This window comes from Camelus ferus, chromosome 26, assembly GCF_009834535.1.
Source record: "Camelus ferus isolate YT-003-E chromosome 26, BCGSAC_Cfer_1.0, whole genome shotgun sequence".
Taxonomy (NCBI): domain Eukaryota; kingdom Metazoa; phylum Chordata; class Mammalia; order Artiodactyla; family Camelidae; genus Camelus; species Camelus ferus.
This window is the reverse complement of record NC_045721.1, coordinates 6218148-6236239: the sequence shown is the minus strand read 5'-3', so window position 1 is coordinate 6236239 and position 18092 is coordinate 6218148. Positions and strand designations below refer to the sequence as shown.

Here is an 18092-nt window from a genome sequence, read left to right as displayed (position 1 = left end):
AGCATAGCATTTTCTCCCTTCCTGTGAAAGTTCTCAGAGCGTCTTGAAGGGTTGTGCTTAATCACGTTGGTGCCCATGCACAGGTGCAGGCAAACCATAAGATTCCTTGAAACCACCTGTGTGTTTCTCCATCAAAACAAAGATATTTAAGTGAATTCTCACGTGTTTCTAGTACTGCTGCTCTTCTTTTCAGGACACGTAACCTCAGTGAGGTGAAATCAGCAAAAAAGTCAGATGTTCTGCGCCTGGAATTTCCGTTGACATAGACCCATATCAAACAGTGAGACTGGGAGCCGTACATTAGTGGAATTCTGGACATCGAATTCTTTTCAGAATAGCTGATATAAATGTAATAATATCTAGGGACTCTAAAGGTTTTTGTCCCTCCAGCCCATGGATCTGTTTGAGCACTTTAAGAATCCAAGCAATCAGAGAATGACTTTCTGACAGGGCAGTTACAGTATCCCCTCCCTGTGTTCATGCCTCTCACTCGTGGTGTTTTGAGCTCTACACACACACACACACACACACACACACACACACACACACGCACACGCACGTGCACGCGCGCATTGCAGCCTGCTCACCCCCTACCGCTTATTCCTACTCGAATCTGATTTTGCTTTCTTAATATAAATGTCTCTCCCAGGCACCTTGGAGCCCTTGGACAAGCTTCCCTGAGCTAGCTACATAGAGGAATTTCCTCTGGTTGGGTGACAGGGCCCTTATTTGGGCTTAATTTACTGTTATGGAAGAAGCTGAAGCAGCAGCCCGGTCTCCCTCATTAATCAATTATGGACTCCACTGGGCATGTGTTGTGTTCTATTAAAAAGACGCACACACGCTGCCTGGTTTGCAGTTTTAGCCTCCACTGTGACCCTTTAACAGAACAATGAAAGAAACTGGAGAAAGAAGTGCATGCAAATCATAAAGTTCCTTGAGCCCATGTGCAAGGAATCTTATGATTTCTCCATCAAAAAAAAAATTGCTTAAGTCTAGCTTGTTTTTGGTGTTTCCACTCTTCCTTTCAGTATGTCGTCTAAGAAAAGTGTTTTTTTCTGGGCAGAAAGCCTGGGGTCTTGCTTCTTTGCAGGAGCATCATGGAGGGGGGTCTTGGAACTAGCACGCTTCCAAGTAGATACGGGCATTCTTCAGAACATTCATGATGCCCAAGTAAAGGAGCGCATTATTATATTGAGACTTCTGTTCTCTTTTCAGCCCTCCTAGACTCTTGCTGGTCAAAATCAAGACAGATGTGACACTGATAAGACTAGACCCACCTCCCTTTTTTCTTTAGCCCGCTCATTGGACCTAGATAAGAGTGAGGTCTGTGTTCTTTCAGGGCTTTAATTCCTTAAAAGCATTTTACTTCTTACAGTTTTATTTTAGGAATATATGTGTGTTTATGTGTATTTCTTTTACTCAAGGATTGGTGACTTATAATTCCTTTTACCCAAAGATTCTCGAATTAGGTATTTCCTTTAATCAGGGGTTGGGAAATTAAACCAATAGTATCTTCTCTCTGTTTAGTTGAGTAAAGACTCTTGACTCATAGAGTAATGTAAATGACATGAGAACATGTGAAATAAAAAATGACTTGAGTAATGTTAAGTCAGGTTTTTATTTAATGCAGGACATTGACATACAATTTAGCAAATGTAACAACTTCTGAGCACTTGCAGTGTGTCCAGTATTACGCTAGGTTTGGAAAAGGCAAATGAAGCAATCTATGCTTTAAACTCTCAGATCACTAGGGGATAAATGAAGCTGAGAAACAGTTCAGATCAAGAAAGGCTGTGGAATAAAACACAGAGAGGATATGGCCAAACCACGGGAAGGTGGCTGTGTGTCAATTAAAACCGCCACCGTTAACTCTCTCTGTGTTTCCCGGACGTCCTCTTTAGTTTGGACAGTATTACTAATACACTGCTTCAGCTCAGTCATTGAAATAATCAGGATTGTAAAACCATGGACACCTATGTCATGATTGCTATTTGTTATTAATGCGCTGGGGGGGGGGCCATTAAATGATGGTATTGTAGAACTGAAAGACCAGTCCTTCTAATGTGTACATATATCTCTGTCTCTGCTGCAAATATGGGTACATGTGTGCATAAAAATGAGTTTGTGTATCTAGAGTAAGATAGATAACTTAGACACCAAAATTGTAACAGTAGTTATCACTGAATGATGAGATCATTGATGATTATTATTTGTCCTTTATTTTCTACATTTTTTACAATAAACATGTTACCAGTGAAAAAGAGCAAGTATTTTAAAGCAATAACTCTGACTTGATAAATATCCTTAACGTAACAATATAAATGTGTATTTGCTTAGGTGAAAATGGAATATTGCCATTGATGTACTGTATTTTTCTAGCCTAACAGACCCAGTGCTTGCTTCTAGTTAGTATTCATCCAGCCATACCACCTAAATGTAATGCATTTGTTAACCAATAATTGTATTTCTTCAAACATAGATGTAGCATTGAGTTCAAACACTTATTCCCAGTGCAAATAGGGAGATGATTCATTAGCAGATCTTAATGATGTTTCTGTCTGTCTGATTTCACCTGCATCTTATAAACAAACAAAAAATAGACTCTTTGAAAGTAACTGTTTATCAAGAGAAAGTGTCTTATATCTGTGCCTCCCTGGTTAGCTGTAACTCTATACATAATCACACGTAGACTCTATTACTTTTATACACAGTGCAAAAGTATTCAAGTTGCTGGTGTAATTAAAAATAAGGACCACACAAGCCAGCGGTAGAAAATAGTTGATTTCTTCAGACCGTGGTACGTTGATCAAGTTGCTTCAGTCTTGTTGAAATTCCTAGTTTTGAGCTACGGTGTGTTGGAGCGGGGAGGGGGCAGGAGCTTGCGTTGGCGTATGTTCAATTATATGTCCTTCAGAACCTTCAACATTGTACAAATACTACTTTTTTTCATAAATTTTATTCAGTCTTTTTAATGCTTAATGTTCATGTTAAGGGGAAGGAGAGCCACAAGGAGAAGTTTGCTGGTCTAGAGCATTCGTTTTCTATGATTGTTGTCCGGATCCTAATCTTTGAAACAAGTGATGTAGAGACAAATGCTCTCTTTACAAATTATACAAAAGTACAATTGCCACGTTCTTATCTACAGTTGTCTTTTTGCCCTGTTTATCTATTGGCAATGTGTAGGCACTTCCTGGTTAATTATAAATGAAGGCAAACCAGAAATAAGTATAGACAATGGGTTTGGACTTCTTTTATCTTTCATCTAGAGTCAAGAAATCTACTTACATATGCATCGTAGAAAGCAAGGCTTTGCGTTTCTCTGTATCTTTACTTCCCAAGTTAGCAAGATAAAGTCGTAGTCCAAAGACAACTCAGATAATTTGCTCTTCTGATTCCCATGAACTATAGTCAAGGGATCCAGAGTTTCAGCCGTAGTTGGGTCATTTATTTCTTACTAGAAAATAATTGAAGTCAACTGATTTGTATGTACCACGTACACCTGCTGAACTATCTGGAGTCCCTTCTGCCAACAGTGAATCATAGTACAGCATCTGCACAAAGGAAAGAACGTGTGGGTGTTCCAATTAAAAAAGAAAAATGAAAAGCCAAACAGCTTTTCTTCGTAGACTGTGGTCTCCTATTAGCCGTTTGATCTCATCTTTGAAGTACAAAATTATTATTTAATGATGTGGTCTAAATCTAGAACTTGAACCCTGCAGTAATGTTCATTTTAGGGTCGTTACCATCATTAACAAGTGGGACATGGGTACCTGTTCCCACAGTATCCTCTTAGGTCTGAATCAGTAAGGAAACTCATGACCTTCAGCTCCTTCTAAAGTCAACAGTGAGAGAAGTTGCAGAGAACAAGAGTGAAAATGATAACTTTTGGCAATATTCAAATCAGGATCTAATAATGTAAAGTTACGTCATTGACAAATTGAGCTCATTATATTTTGGCATGATGTTGTGCCAAGGAAGTCTAGTGAACAAGGCAAATAATGCCTCTGTAGCTAATAGATTATCATCTAAAATATTTAACATGGATTTCAACATGCATAAAAGGTACGAGCAAGTCTATAGGATCTAGTGAGGCAATGGGATGTGAAGAACAAGAATTAACAGGAGGAGATACTGCATTTCTGTCATACACTAAGTTTGACCTTATCTTTGAGATTATGTTCTTAGAGAAAGAACAAAGGAAAGGAATTTTTGTCTTATTTTCATAATCACATGTACACATCAGATTTTTAGAACCATCAGATGAGACTGTTTCTGGGATGGGGACAAGTTCTCAGAATAATATGAGAGGACTATTGTAACGAACAGGAAAGAAAAGTGGCAAACCTTCAACCCAGACCATGAAGACTGAGATAAAAAAAAAAAACCCACTTAACCCATATAAAAATTAATTCCAGAGCACCAGGAATTTGGAATAAGGAATAGCTGATGATTAAGACTGACTTCTGCTCCATTGCTGACTTGGTGTGAGCTTTGTGGTCACTGAGCCCCTCCTGTTCTTGCTGTTTCCTCCCCGAGAGGGTGTTAACTTACTGTTGGTGTCAGGAGCCTTCATTACCTTTGATGAAGTAGTTTCTGATGTAATAGATTGTTGAGAGCAGGAGTGTTTTTACTGTTTTGTAATGATCATGACCCTGGATTACCAAGAGGAGGTACTACAGAAAAAGATCGCTATATTTTGATGCAGTAATGAGCTGGCAGTCGCAGCAAAGAAATCAGAGACTTAAAATTTGCAATGCTTAATTCTCATGAGCATCTTTGCAAGTCATGATTTTCAATGAAAATGAGGGTAGGGGTGGGTATAGCTCAGTGGTAGAGTGTGTATTTAGCATGCATGAAGTCTTGGGTTCAATCCCCAGTACCTCCATTAAAAAAATTAAAAATAATATTATATATAGACTACAATAAATTAAAGTTATTAAAAAAGACATTTAAAAAAAGAAAATGAGATGCCTTGTCAAGAAATAGGATTTTAAAAAAATATATATTTATTTAAATCCATTCAAGGTCTTGTATTCTCAGCCCATCAGGTTTTGGGCTCTGTGGTCATGTGACAGGCTCTGATTGTCTCTTGGGGCTAATGAGGCGTTCCTGTGGTCCCTGTTGTATTGTTGGATAGACAGAGTAGGTGTGGTTTTAAAGGGTGGCCCTGGATGGAGAGTCAAGGTAGGACACCCTTTATGTTTCTGGGGTCTGTATATAAACTTTTGCCAATCCATGTGGGATTTTCCATGGAAGCAGTATGTGTAGAATACGACTTCCCAGTTGCCAGGCCAGAACAGGAAGGTCATGTGTAAGTAGAGGGAACCAAAGAAGAAAAGCGTACCTGGAGGGGCCCAAGGTTAGAAGCCAAGAGTCATTGTAAAAGGTGCACTATGGACGGAAATGATGGAAGCAGGGAACGGGGAGAAAGTGAGGAGAACACGGTCAAGAACAGAGATAGGAGCTGGGTTTGGAGAGGCTGAGACCAGAGAGTTTGAGAAGTCACGTTCTGGATAGTGTGGCCTGAATCAGGTTATGCTCACCATGGGAAATAGAAAATATATACTGAATATAAAAAATATGAAATATATTGTTATATATTGTATTATTTATAATATAAATATATTATAAAATATGTACTAAAGATCATTTCTGTTTCAAAATTTGGGCTACTCATTCCCTTACTTTTCTGTATGTTTTTTCTGTTTTACATATAAGAGACATCCCTAAATGATATGTTGTTTAGTTTTGTCTACTCTTGAATTTTATTTAAGTGAAATAGTACTCTTCTGGATCTTATTTAATGTAATTTTTAATGACTGAGATTCACCCAAGTTGATGTGTATAATTCTAGTTTATTCACGCTCACTGCTGTATACAGTTTTCCTGTGTGAGTGTGTCACCGTCTGTTTAGTCATTCTCCTGTTTAAGAACCTTTGGATTGTATCCAGGTTTTAGATACATGCAAACAATGCTGTCATTCCTACTCTTGACATGCTTCCTGTTCAGATGTGCTAGAGTTTCTCTAGGGTACAGACATAGGAATAAGCTGGATAAGAGAGTTTGCACATACCCAACTTGGCCAGGCAATGCCAAATGATTTTTAAGAGTGGTTATATAAAAGTAAACTCTCACCAGCTATAACTGATCCTTATGGCCCCACACACTCAGTGACACCTCATATTTTCAAACGTTCAACTTTTTGCCAGTAAGCAGGAAGGTAAAGTGGTCTTTTATGAACGTTAAACATGCTTGCATTTATTTAAAGAGTCAACTAGTGTAAGAAAGCTTGCTGTAAAGTACACCATATTGACCACTGAGCTTATAACCATTTTAGCAATTTTTTTTTGGTATTTCTATCCCCGTTTTAATCACTATGTACTGATTTCTCAAGTGGAGATACTTCATTATTTATAGAAAATGAGCATTGCTCTTCCCATTTGAGCCTCATTGCATACATGCACAGTTTTCAGCCCTTTTCTTCCCAATATAGCTACAGTATACTTCAGTGTACTCTTCGTTAGATTATCTTATGATAATTTATATTATTAGGAGTATATAAAAGCTATTCACAGATGTGCAAGTTATAGCATGATACTTTTACTAGTCACAATTTTGTTTTCCCTGGAGAATAATTATTAGATTTTTTCCCCCACTTTCTTAGTTTTCTGTATGGTTATCTATTATACACTGCCCCCCACCCCCAGTTTTTTTTGCCAGGTATGAAAAATCTTCTCTTTATATATTCAAGCATATCAGGTATTGAGTGTTTAGTGAATGTTCTCACCTTAAAGAAGTCTTTCCTCTAGCCTTATCTGCTTTTAACTGGAATGATCTCTCTCTAGGCTAGACTGTATTTTTGTGATCTCCTATGTCTCTAAGTTGAATTTCTTCACTGACTGTTTTTAAGATCTTATGGTCTTTGGTGTTCATTTTCACTGTAGGTGAGAATTTCTCTTTATTTATCTTGTTTGGGATCCATTGAACTTCTTGAGTCTGAGAATTGGTTTCATCCATTAATTTAATAAATTTTGAACTATTTTTTCAATGTTACCCCACTAGTATTTTATATTTTCTCTGTTAGAACTTAGAGACATATTAGGCCAATGCTCCTCAAATTTAGCCTACAAAAAAAGTCACCTGGACAACTTGTTGTAGAACAAATTCCGACCATGTAGTGGGTTTACGCTGTGTTTTGAGGATGTGCTGATAACAATGCTATTAGTCTGTGGACCACACTTGGAGCAAACTCTGTTAGACCCTCTCTCTCTCTTTTGCCATGTCTCTTACCCTCTTGATCACACACGCCATTTTTTTCTCTCTGTCATTCTTTGCATGTCATTTCTTGATACGCATGTATCAGTTTACAAAGTTTTTCTCCAACTATGTCAAGTTTTATATTTGAGTTTTATTCATTTGTTTTAAATATGAAAACTTTTCATTTCTATGAATTTCATTTGTTTCTATTTCAGTATTTTCTGATCAATTTTAGTAAACTCATTTTTATGTGTTATACATTCAAATTTTGTAATTTAAGTAGATTGGGACTATATATATATTCTATACTTGTTAATGACATATAATCAGTCTTGCAAATCTGATATTTTTTCGTTTCTGCAGATTCATTAATGGGACTTGTTTGCTCATATACTTAGAGATATTTTTTATGATGAGTTCATGTTTGTGGAAATTCGTCCATAGGAATTCTTTGTGATGTATGCTTAGAATATGTTTTTGTAGATAAAATATGGAAATTGTTTCTGCTCGGAATTTTGAGACACTACTCACTTGATATTTAATTTTTTTCCTGAGAATTTTCTTACCATGTGGATCCTGGCCTCCCCCTTCAGAAAATGGACTTTGGATGAGGAACGATCAAGAGAGACTTCGCTTTCCCTATTGTGTTCAATGTCAACTCTAGGAAAACCAAGATTTCTGTGGGCTGCACTTCTTTCTAGTGCATCTCCTCTGAGTTGTTGCTCTCTGTTGGTACTTCTTGCAGGTCTCTGATGACCTCCTACTCTACTTGGATGTCAGGGTGTGTCCCTGTCCTGTGTGTGTGTTTCACTACCCCAGGCATTGGAAGGCAGACTGTTGGAAAATGCCTTCTCCTAGGCTTACTTCCCCAGTAAACACCTTGAGATATCTGGCCTCTAATTGTTTATCTTAATCGCCAGCCTAGCCATGCTTTCACAGAGCCTTCTCACCCCACTTACTATCAACCATGTTAGTTATTCAGTTATTCTGTACTAGTAAGAGTGTCTCTGCACATCTGCTCTGTTTATTTACAGAACCAGTATTTCCAGCCCTCTTTTTTTTTTTTTTTCTTTTTTGGTAGAGCTTGGTATATCTTTCCAAGGTGTGAGTAGCTAACTTCTGTTAATAGACAAGGCCAAAAATTACAGATCGATTGTGTGATTTCAGGGAACTTGCATCGCTCCTTTGCCCCAGGTTTCTCAGCTCTAAAGCAAGGGAATTGAACTAGATCAAGTCTATGTCTCTTCCAGCCCTAAAATCCCATGACTTGAAAGTGTTGAGATCAGTGATGTGTGCTACTGCTTCCTGATGTCCTAGGACATTGAACAGAAGCTGGTGGCCATGTGTGATATACTTGCTAATGGAATTTAACTTCATTTTTTCAATTTCCTAATAAGAAAAATAGTAATAATATTATGAAAGTTTCTTCCAGCCTGCTTCATATAGTCATTTTTTAAGCGTTCATTGGGTCATCAGTTGTTTCACGTGAATCCTAACACTGTTCAAGCTGCCATTCTCTCTGTAATTAAGGTTTTCATATTCATCTGGTTTTAGCCAACTATCACATGGATATTAGCCAAAAATATTGTCATCTTCTCTCATTGAGATGAAATTCTCCTGGTTATGGACCAAGTATTTACACACACTGTTTTTTCAGTTGGTGATATTGAGTGAATTCCCATTTCTCGAGGGTATTTAATTGGTATCTAAGGAGTCATGTCTAGAAATAATAGACTTTACAACTATCTCTCTAACTCCCTTTGTATTCCGGCTGCTCTCTTAGATAGATATTGATCATTTCTGCATTTATTCACAAAAAGAAGCATTATGGTCGTCATTTTAATAATAACTGTTTTGTAATAAACACAGTTATCAGGGATCCCCAGAGAGAGGTTTTATTCCTTTCAGAAGTTTACAGTTTAGTTGAGGAGACAAAAGGTATGAAAAAGTAATTAATAATAGAAGATAGAAGATGCTAAGTCCCAGTTTGGGGTAAAGGACAGTAAGTGAAGAAATATCGAGGAGGAAAGTAAAATAGTCTGATACAGATGAAGAAGTCATTAGGAGGAAAATAGTCCTCTCCATAGCATGGGATAAACAAGAGGAGAGGTGCCCACAGCTGAATTATAATAAACAGCTGTAATGTGTAGGCTCTTGTGTAGAATTCACCCATTTTGCTAGGTGTAACCTTATATTCTAAATTCAAATAGTTAAAGCTGGGCCCAACTTTAGTCCTCTATTTATATAAAATGCTCTCTGAATGTGTGCAGGAATAATACTCAGCTTAGGTACTATTGATATTAACCCTTTCTGTGTCCAGCAGAAAGGACAGTTACTGTTTTTAAGTTATATTTATGTGATGCAAGCAAGCATCAGCTTCCCCAGTGAGTCACCTTCTTTGATTGGGAGAGGCAGAGTCTGTCTCATAACCACTCCTGAGCTCTCAGCCGACATGGGGGAACTGTGAGCTCTTACCCTTCCATTCCCTTCTCAGCACAGACCACTGCTTGCCTTGCTTCTGGCCCCATGACCCTGCCACAGCGCAGTGAACCTCAGTGCAAGGGAGGTGTGTTTAGCAGTACACCCTTGATCTCATTGTCTCTCATCTTCCCTCCTCCTAGTATAACCAGACAGAGCTATAAGGCATGTCAGGTTTTATTGAGAAAGTTAATGAAAAGGGAAGTCTAGCAGAGAAGGCAAAAATTCAATACATTAGATTAAATGTGATTTTTCCTTCACCTTCCATAATGCCAACCTTAACCAAATCTCCAGCCCAAATCTCCATCACCGTAGGCTTGTATCTTAGTCCAGAATCTGCCTCCCTCCTTTTATTTTGCAATCCCAGGAACACAAGTACCAATAACGGTACCTTCTGCAGAGTCCGAGTTCTTCACTCTCGACTGCACACAGGGGAGTTATATCAGCGCGGCTCAGGATGGAATTTGGTGCTATGTTCTGTCAGTCTCAGTGAAAAGGAAAGTGCACATATGCCTTCTCCTCATTCCTAGCTTCCAACAGCTTTTTAATAATGTAACAAACAGGCAGACACACCCAGGGTCCTCCCAAAACAGGTATTACTTTTCAGATATGTTAGTCTGGGACCACACTCAGCACTTTATCATGATGCTGTATTTTTTAAAAACAATAGAGTCAGTTGCTCTTTGATGTGCATTCCCTGTCTGCACAAAGATCTGGCTGAAAGTTTGAAATCACTGAGAATTGTGTTATTTGTTTGCGTGCACCTTGGGCCGGATTAGATTCTCAGGGACAGTAGGTACTTAGATAGTCTCCATATGCAGAAAGGGTGCAGAATGAAGGTTTATGGTCCATATCCAAAAAACCTGAAGGGCTCCCTTCTAGTTACACATTGTAATTCTTGACCATTTCCAGACTTTTGCCTGAGATTGTGATTATTCTTTACAGTACTGTAAAATTAGGAGATCTTGTATGAATTTGAAAATCAAGACAGGGGAATTTTTCATCTTTAAAGAATTCTTAAACCAACCAGGCAGATGATTACAACTTCATAAGTAAAATGGAAATTTAAATGAGCTTGGGAGAGTCAGGGAGCAAACCAAGAAAGGTTTGAAATAAAATGCCCTGTAATTTGTTACCGTCAAAGATGTAATGACTACATACGTGTGACACAGGAAGGCATCAGTGTTATGCTTGAGTTAGCAGATGTGTTTTTTTTTTTAAATATCTTTCTAATCCTTAATGGAATTCACACTTTCTTAGGTTGACTTGATTTCTCTTTGGAGCTTAAACATATCATATAGCTGCAAGAGACCAATGATTTTTTTTTTTTAGGGTTGAAAATATTACAAAATGGAGAAACAATTTCATTTGTCCACACAGGAAGTTATTAGTTTGAAAACGTTTTGAAATCTGAATTAGAAATATCTTACATCCATACAAGTGATTTGATAAGTGGTGTCTATTCATTATAGAGATGTCAGCATGTATATACTCACGTTTAGAAAACTGCTGTAACTGGGATTTAAATTAGGGTCTTTTTTCCCTTCGATGTATGGCATCATCTTTGAAGCTAGAGAATGTATCTTCTACTCTTTCTCATCCCATTTAACACCGGGCCAAGCACAGGACACATTGGACATGGTCTTGAAATAGATAGGTGATCTGAGGGTGCCCAGATGTTACATGAAGGAACAAAGGAATAGCTGATACGATCAGGTAGGGGAGAAATTAGGAAGTGACCTTTTGGAAAGATTGATGACAAATATTTTTTAAATGTCTGATGGCACAGAACAATGGAAGTCAGCATGATAGAAGTGACAGTAGGATTAGGGGACATCAACAGTGAGAATGAGGAGGGGAGTGGCCAGTAGTAGTATCTGTGTGGCTAAAATTATGTTGTGCTGTGCATTTTTACCGCACTTTGTTGCTTTTTTCCTCCCCTTCCTTGGGCCTTCGGAACAGAATTAGAAGCTGATTTATGAGTTGAGAGTCAGTGCAGAGTGTCAGATTTCTATAATGAGATTATATATTAAATCTAATGAAGGGAAAATATGCTTACCCAAACCAAATGACAGCACCATGATTAAACGACTCAAATCTCGCAATGGAATTTGTTTAGACAATATAGCAGGTACAGTGACCTCCTCTTCTTCCGGGTTTGTGATCAATTTTGTGAAATGAAGATTTATGCCTTTTATTATTCTGATGACACAACAGTCTGATCATAGAAGCAAACGCGAACGAGATGGAAGCAGTAAGCCAAGTGGCGTGTTGTGGGGACTGGGAGGTTTGTATGGATTGATCACCTGTGTTCTCTTTTATCATGACTGCTGACTCCCTGAAAGTGATTCATTTTGTGTCTCTGTTTATTCATGAACTTGGATCTTCAGTGTACATTTTTGCAAGCAAGTATGTGCATGTGTGCCTGCGCACCCATGTACACAGAAATTTGGGCTCATGCTTTATATTGAAGGCAGCGGCAGTTTAGATGATACTGTTCTCATGGCAACCACATGTTTAGTAAGAGTAACTTATGAATGGTACCTCCACATTGCTGGAGCATTGGAGGGAGCATTGTGAGAGGTATTAGTAGTAAGTAGACTTTTACAGGGTCAACACTTGCAAAATTTGATGTATACAAGCTCTCATGACTTCACCACCACCCATTCTTGGAAAGGAAAAAAAATGGAGTTAGAGTAGCAATCAGCCCTGTGGAAATAACTTTCATGAATGAAGAACCATTACGAGGAATGATTTATTAAAGATTTCACTCCCCCAAAATTCCATCCATTTCTACGTCGTCTTCATTTTCCCATTCTTGCCTGAAATTTCACAATTAGAGAGTCATTTCTTAAACTTTTTGTCGCAATTAAAATGCAGATGTCCTGGGGCTATGTCATTTGTGCACTTCCCAAATAATTTTCAGATCCTAGCTCTGTGGGCAGAGTGTGATAGAAATGGAACGATTAAGGACCATAAAAAGACAAAGGGTGAAACTATGAATCTAGAAGAAAAGGTTTTATCTGTATGATGGTTTTGCCTAGAGCTGGCCATGCGAAAGGAAGTAAGCCGGATGAATGTGGCTTCTCTCCTGGTAGCTTCCTCTACTCACTTAGTTGCCCCACTGCTGTGCTCTTTCATATTCATGCACTGGAGTTCTGTGATCTGTAACTGAGACTTCATGGTATTTAGCCTTGCCACATGCAGATACTTTTCAGAGCAACTCTATTAAAGATCATTTTCTCCCAAAGCATTCTGTGCTCTCTGGTGGTGTTTCTCACCCGGCAGTAAGTTTTGATCCCTGTGATGTATGCAGAGCTAAAGATACCCCTTCATCACTCTGCCTCTGTTGGGAGTTGGTTTATGTTGTAAACAGGGGCAGATGGGAAAGGGACCCAGAGGGAAACTGAGTTGTAGGCTGTATGTACAGTAACCTACGGAGTTAAAGTACCACCATGGGACTAGACAGTTAGGGAGAAGGGGTGAGAAGAGATGGATTCTCTCCCATCAGCGCTGCCTGTTGACAGCAAATTCTGGCTGCCAGCAACCATCTGCCCACTGCACAACTCTGGGTGGTTCTCATGTCTCTTATTCCATGAACTGAGCTTAGAGCAAGCCACCATTTCCTTCTCCCCACACATCTCCTGGCCTCGGGTGTGCATTTAGGTGTTCTGATCACTTGGGGAGGGCCTCAGTAAATAAGGACAATAAAAAGATGACTTGTAAATTCTCGGGCGCCTCTTTCCAGTTAAATACTGAAAGGCATGGCGTTATACACACAGAGTTGCCTCAGACAAGAGAGGCGTATGAGAACCATTGGTGCAGAGAGGAGCTTATTTGAAAACTCTTGGCATATTAGACCTGTTGCTCATGTCAAGCGGTTGAAATGCTGAGACCTCCTTTGGAGAGAAGAGGGAAAACTTAGGATCTTGAATCCAAGATTTGATATAGGCACATCACTTCTCATGTCTGCCTTGTTTCTGGTTTAATGTTTAACTACATTTTTAAAAATTTAATTTCAAATTTTTATTCTAGTTTATTTTTTAAATTTCTGATTTAAAATCCCCATGGGGGATTTGTGGATGGGAAGGCAGGGTTTGGGCGTGGGCCCCTTACTGGCAGAGTGTAATGGAAAGAAATCACAGAGAGAATCTACTAGTAACATTTGTGTTTGTAATAATTAACTTTCCTTCCTGCCCTTATAGTCCTTTTGGCTTCATGCTCAGGACCCTTACTCCTACTTCTAGGGTGATCTTCATGTCAGATTCTAGAACCAAGCGTCTGCCAGGCTGGGAAAGTCTGAGGCACCCTGGCCAATGCACAAGACCTGCAGGGCTCTCCCGCCTGCCTGCGGCCCAGCATAGAGCTGGTCGCCACATCTCTGTCCCTGTCCTGCCACCGTGACTACTTCCCGTAACCACCCTCCACCCCAGGGGAAGTGCATATAATTTAATAAGCAAACAATCAAACCGGCATCTGTCTGTTTTGTTAAAGGTTTTCTCACTCTAGATAGAAGCTTCTTGTGTGGGACTCCTGAGTGCACCCCAGCAATAAAAACCCGAGGCTACTCTGACCGGGGTGGGGGCTCACTTATTTCCAGCTTCACGTGCGTTCTTCCTGCCGCTCCACGTTCTGCCAGCATTATCTTCTCCTAGGAGAAAGAACAGCAGGTTGCAGGGCACATTTTCTGTGGCCAGAACTGGGGGTTCTCGTGAACGTGCATCAGTCCCAGCACTTTCTGGGCAGGCACCGCTTGGGAAATAGGCTTCCCTGTATCGCTTCCTTTTTGCCTCATCAAAAAGGGGACAAAACAGAGGCTTAGAAAGCAAGACAAAAAGCCGTGCGCAATAGTTTAGCCTGATTTAAGTGAAATCTGGTTCTGTAATCAGATGTGGTCTGGCAGCCCCCTCGGTAGTCAGGTACAGATGAGACCAGCAGAGTGAAGGCAGGCCCTGTGCTTTATTGAAGCCGCGGTAGTTCATAAAGCAGGTGATGCCCTCTGGTGATACTGCATTACCGCCAAGTTTGACAGGGATTGCAGATGGGAGGATGAGAAAGTGAACAACCCGGTCTGTGATTTGTGTAAAAAATATGAGCTGGTAAGAAATGAGTCTTGGTTTAAAGGAAAATAAGTACTTAGAGGGAAAGAGAAAGGGTCATATAACTCCAGGGTCCTCAGGTGGAGGCGGGGAAGATGCAGAATCCAGAGCAGGGAACACCAAGCCCTCTCTCCCTGAATGTATCACATCCCTGCTCACATTTTCATGTAAGCAAATCCAGGCTAAAAATGAACAGCCCTGAAAAGGAAAAGAAGTCATAAATGGTCAATCTGCAATCGCAAGCTTGCTGCAGGAGGGGAGGCTGTTACCTTGCGTCTCCTCCAGGGCGTCGTTAAGGGGATTCCCTTCCGGCCAGCCACCACACAGTGATGTGTGCCAATACAGTGCCCAGGGCGGAGGAAAAGCAGCTTACCCGCTCCTTGTCTTTAGATGGCCCAGCGCTAGTAGAGGATGACTGTCTGATCTTTTTAGCACATCTTGGCCAAACAACCCTCCTGTCCTTATTCCAGTCCATTGTGCTCTGAAGGCAGATCCAATCACCTTGCATTTTTGCTGGTCTTAAGCACTAGACAGATTGACACTGTTGCTTGCCATGATAGCTGTAGTGTATTTGATGGTTTAAAGCTTTTGGCCTAAAGGTAAAATGAGTATTCATGACCGGTTAATCATTCACAGGAAAAGGAGGAACGGCACCCTTTGCAGGAATCACATCTGTTAAGTCTGTCTAGACCACGACCACCTGGGTGCTAGTGAGGGTGGGGAGGATGGTGTGTAGTGATGAGGGTGAGTATGGGTAGGTGTGAGAGAAAGAGACAGAGAAAGACAGAGAAAGGAGGAAAGAGGATGTTTTTCAAAATGGAGGAAAGAATTTGATGATAATTATTCCCAGATATAATGCCCTCATTTCTATCCCTGGGTATGTGCACTTTATAAAATGATTAAAAGAAGTATCGATTTGGATGTGTCCTACTTACATTAGAAAATGCAAATGAGAAGTGGTTGAAAAATAAAGGGTAGAGAAACTTCTGCTAATTTTTATTTTTTAACAAGAGGATGATTTATAAAGTGAAAAAGCTCTAAGAAAATAAGCTGTGGCCACCACACAACTGTTGACCTTTCTTGTATTAAACTGGTTACGTTTTCATCTTGCATCCAGAAAACGACTGATTGCTCTCTTTAGGGAGAGCTGTTATATACTAGACGCCATCCATCTTCTCTCAAGAATTGTAACGTTACTGTACAGTTTGACCTATAAAATTATCACCACCGACCCAAAACCCACAAACCTACCTTGTTTTCGTTGATGACTGTGCGGTGCCTGGTGTAAAATGTACTTTATTCTCAAACCAGGCATGCTGGTAGCTGCATGTCATTGGGATGTCCGGGGATGTCTGTTTTGCTAGGTGGGTCCAGTTGTTTAAGTTAGTGATCAGTTCTTGAAAGAAAGCGCCTTAACGATAACACGTACAAAACAGGTACTTGACATGGGACCCCTTGTCGTGGTTCAGGGTACCAGTTGCCCAAGCTGGGAGCTTGGTGAGTCATGCATGTTTCCTCAGTTCCTTTGTTCACCCTTCCTCCTGTTTTCAGTCATTCCTACTTATCTATTCTATTCATTCTTCTTTCTGTTGTCTCTGTCTTGACGTCACTGCCTTCCTCAGGCCCTCATCATTTCTCACCCTTGATGGAGTCATGGAGTAATGACTTTCTCTCTGGCCTCTCTAACCCCTAGTGTCACCTGGCACCTTCCACATGGATGCCAGAATGACTTTTCCAGCAATGGTCCTTTAGTGGATATCCACCAGAGGCTCCTTGATGCCTTCAGGGTTGAGTTCAGGCTCTTTGAGTGGCAGGCAGGGCCCACCTTCAACCTGTTATTGTTCTGGTCTCATCTTTTTGAACTGTAGACTCTGCATCCTGAGGGAACCACACGAGATGATGCCTTCCTGGAATCAGCTACCATGTTATGTTCATTTATTGCTTCATACTTCTGCGAAAGTCCTTTCATCCACAGGGTCACTTCCAACCTCCCAAGATCCCTGTGACGTAGAAGAAAAAGGTGCTGTTCTTTCCCATTTTACAGAAGAGGAATAGGGCATTAACTCCATATTGACTTAATACATAAGCATGACACAGATTCAACTCGATAATTTTTATGTCGATTATAGAACCTGTTAATGGTACGTAGAGAAAGTGCAGTGTACACTTTTGTGGTCTAGCAGGGTATTGACCTTCTGCCCCCTGTATTCAGCTGATTGATTGTGAATGACACAGTCATGTAAGATACCCGCATGTACATTTATTTTTCCCACAATAAATAATTGACTATTTAATTCCAAAGTAAGTTATACTTTTCTTATTTTGACAGTTTTGGTCATGGTTTTCCTTTGTTGAATCTATTAATAGAATTGCCCCTCCAAGTGTTCTGAATTAAATGTATAACCACCCCTTCTTCCAGATAACAAGTTTATGGTAGACTAGAGTTTGCAGAGTAATTTTTGTTTTGTTTTGTTTTGTTTTTGGTAAATGTATACCCATGAAGCAGTAAGTAGTATGGAAAGGTGGATTTTTTTAAAGGCATATAAACTGCTAAATATGTTATATGCAGGCATTGTAAAGTGATAGGACAATGAGAGATTGGAGTGGAGAGGATTGCAGACTCATCTGAACACTGTATACGGAAACAAGTGTCTCCCCTAGTGATATTAATGGAATATTGTGAGCTCGTTTTAGTACGAACATTTAAATTAAAAAGGAAGGAGGGGGTTATGGAGTAAAAAGCTGTTGAAAAATCTCATTTTCAGCAAGTTTGAAAAAAAGTCACAAAGGCAATTGAGTTAATTTTTTAAACATTCCCTGTAGCATTGTGAAGACCAAACAGCAGCTTTGAGCTAGTTCATAAAAACCAGAATGTGAAGACAAGGAGGATAAACTGAATAGAAAACAAATAGGAAACTGCCCAATTTAATTGGCCAGGCTGATTAAAATAAGAAACATAAACACCCTCCCCAAATGAGAAAATGTTAAAGGTACAAAGTCACTTCTCTTCAGATTCCTCTTGGAATATCTATAAGCCATAAAGCTAACTATGTTATTAAAAAAAAAAACAAATAAACTCAATTTTGTTAATGGAGTTGTGTAGTCAACTGAAGTAAGCGTGACATGTGAATGTCAAATAATGTCACTTCAGTTTCCCTCCACGAGTCTAGGGATTAGAGTGCTAACACACTGACTCATTATCTGTGATCTAGACAGTGTGAGATGATGTAGGAGTCAAGGAGTTGTCTAAAATAG

General features: G+C 39.6%; 1 protein-coding gene across 1 annotated transcript in view; it reads left to right on the top strand.

The window, feature by feature from the left end:
• Positions 1-18092, top strand: part of UNC5D (unc-5 netrin receptor D) — a 494853-nt gene that overhangs the window by 348263 nt on the left and 128498 nt on the right.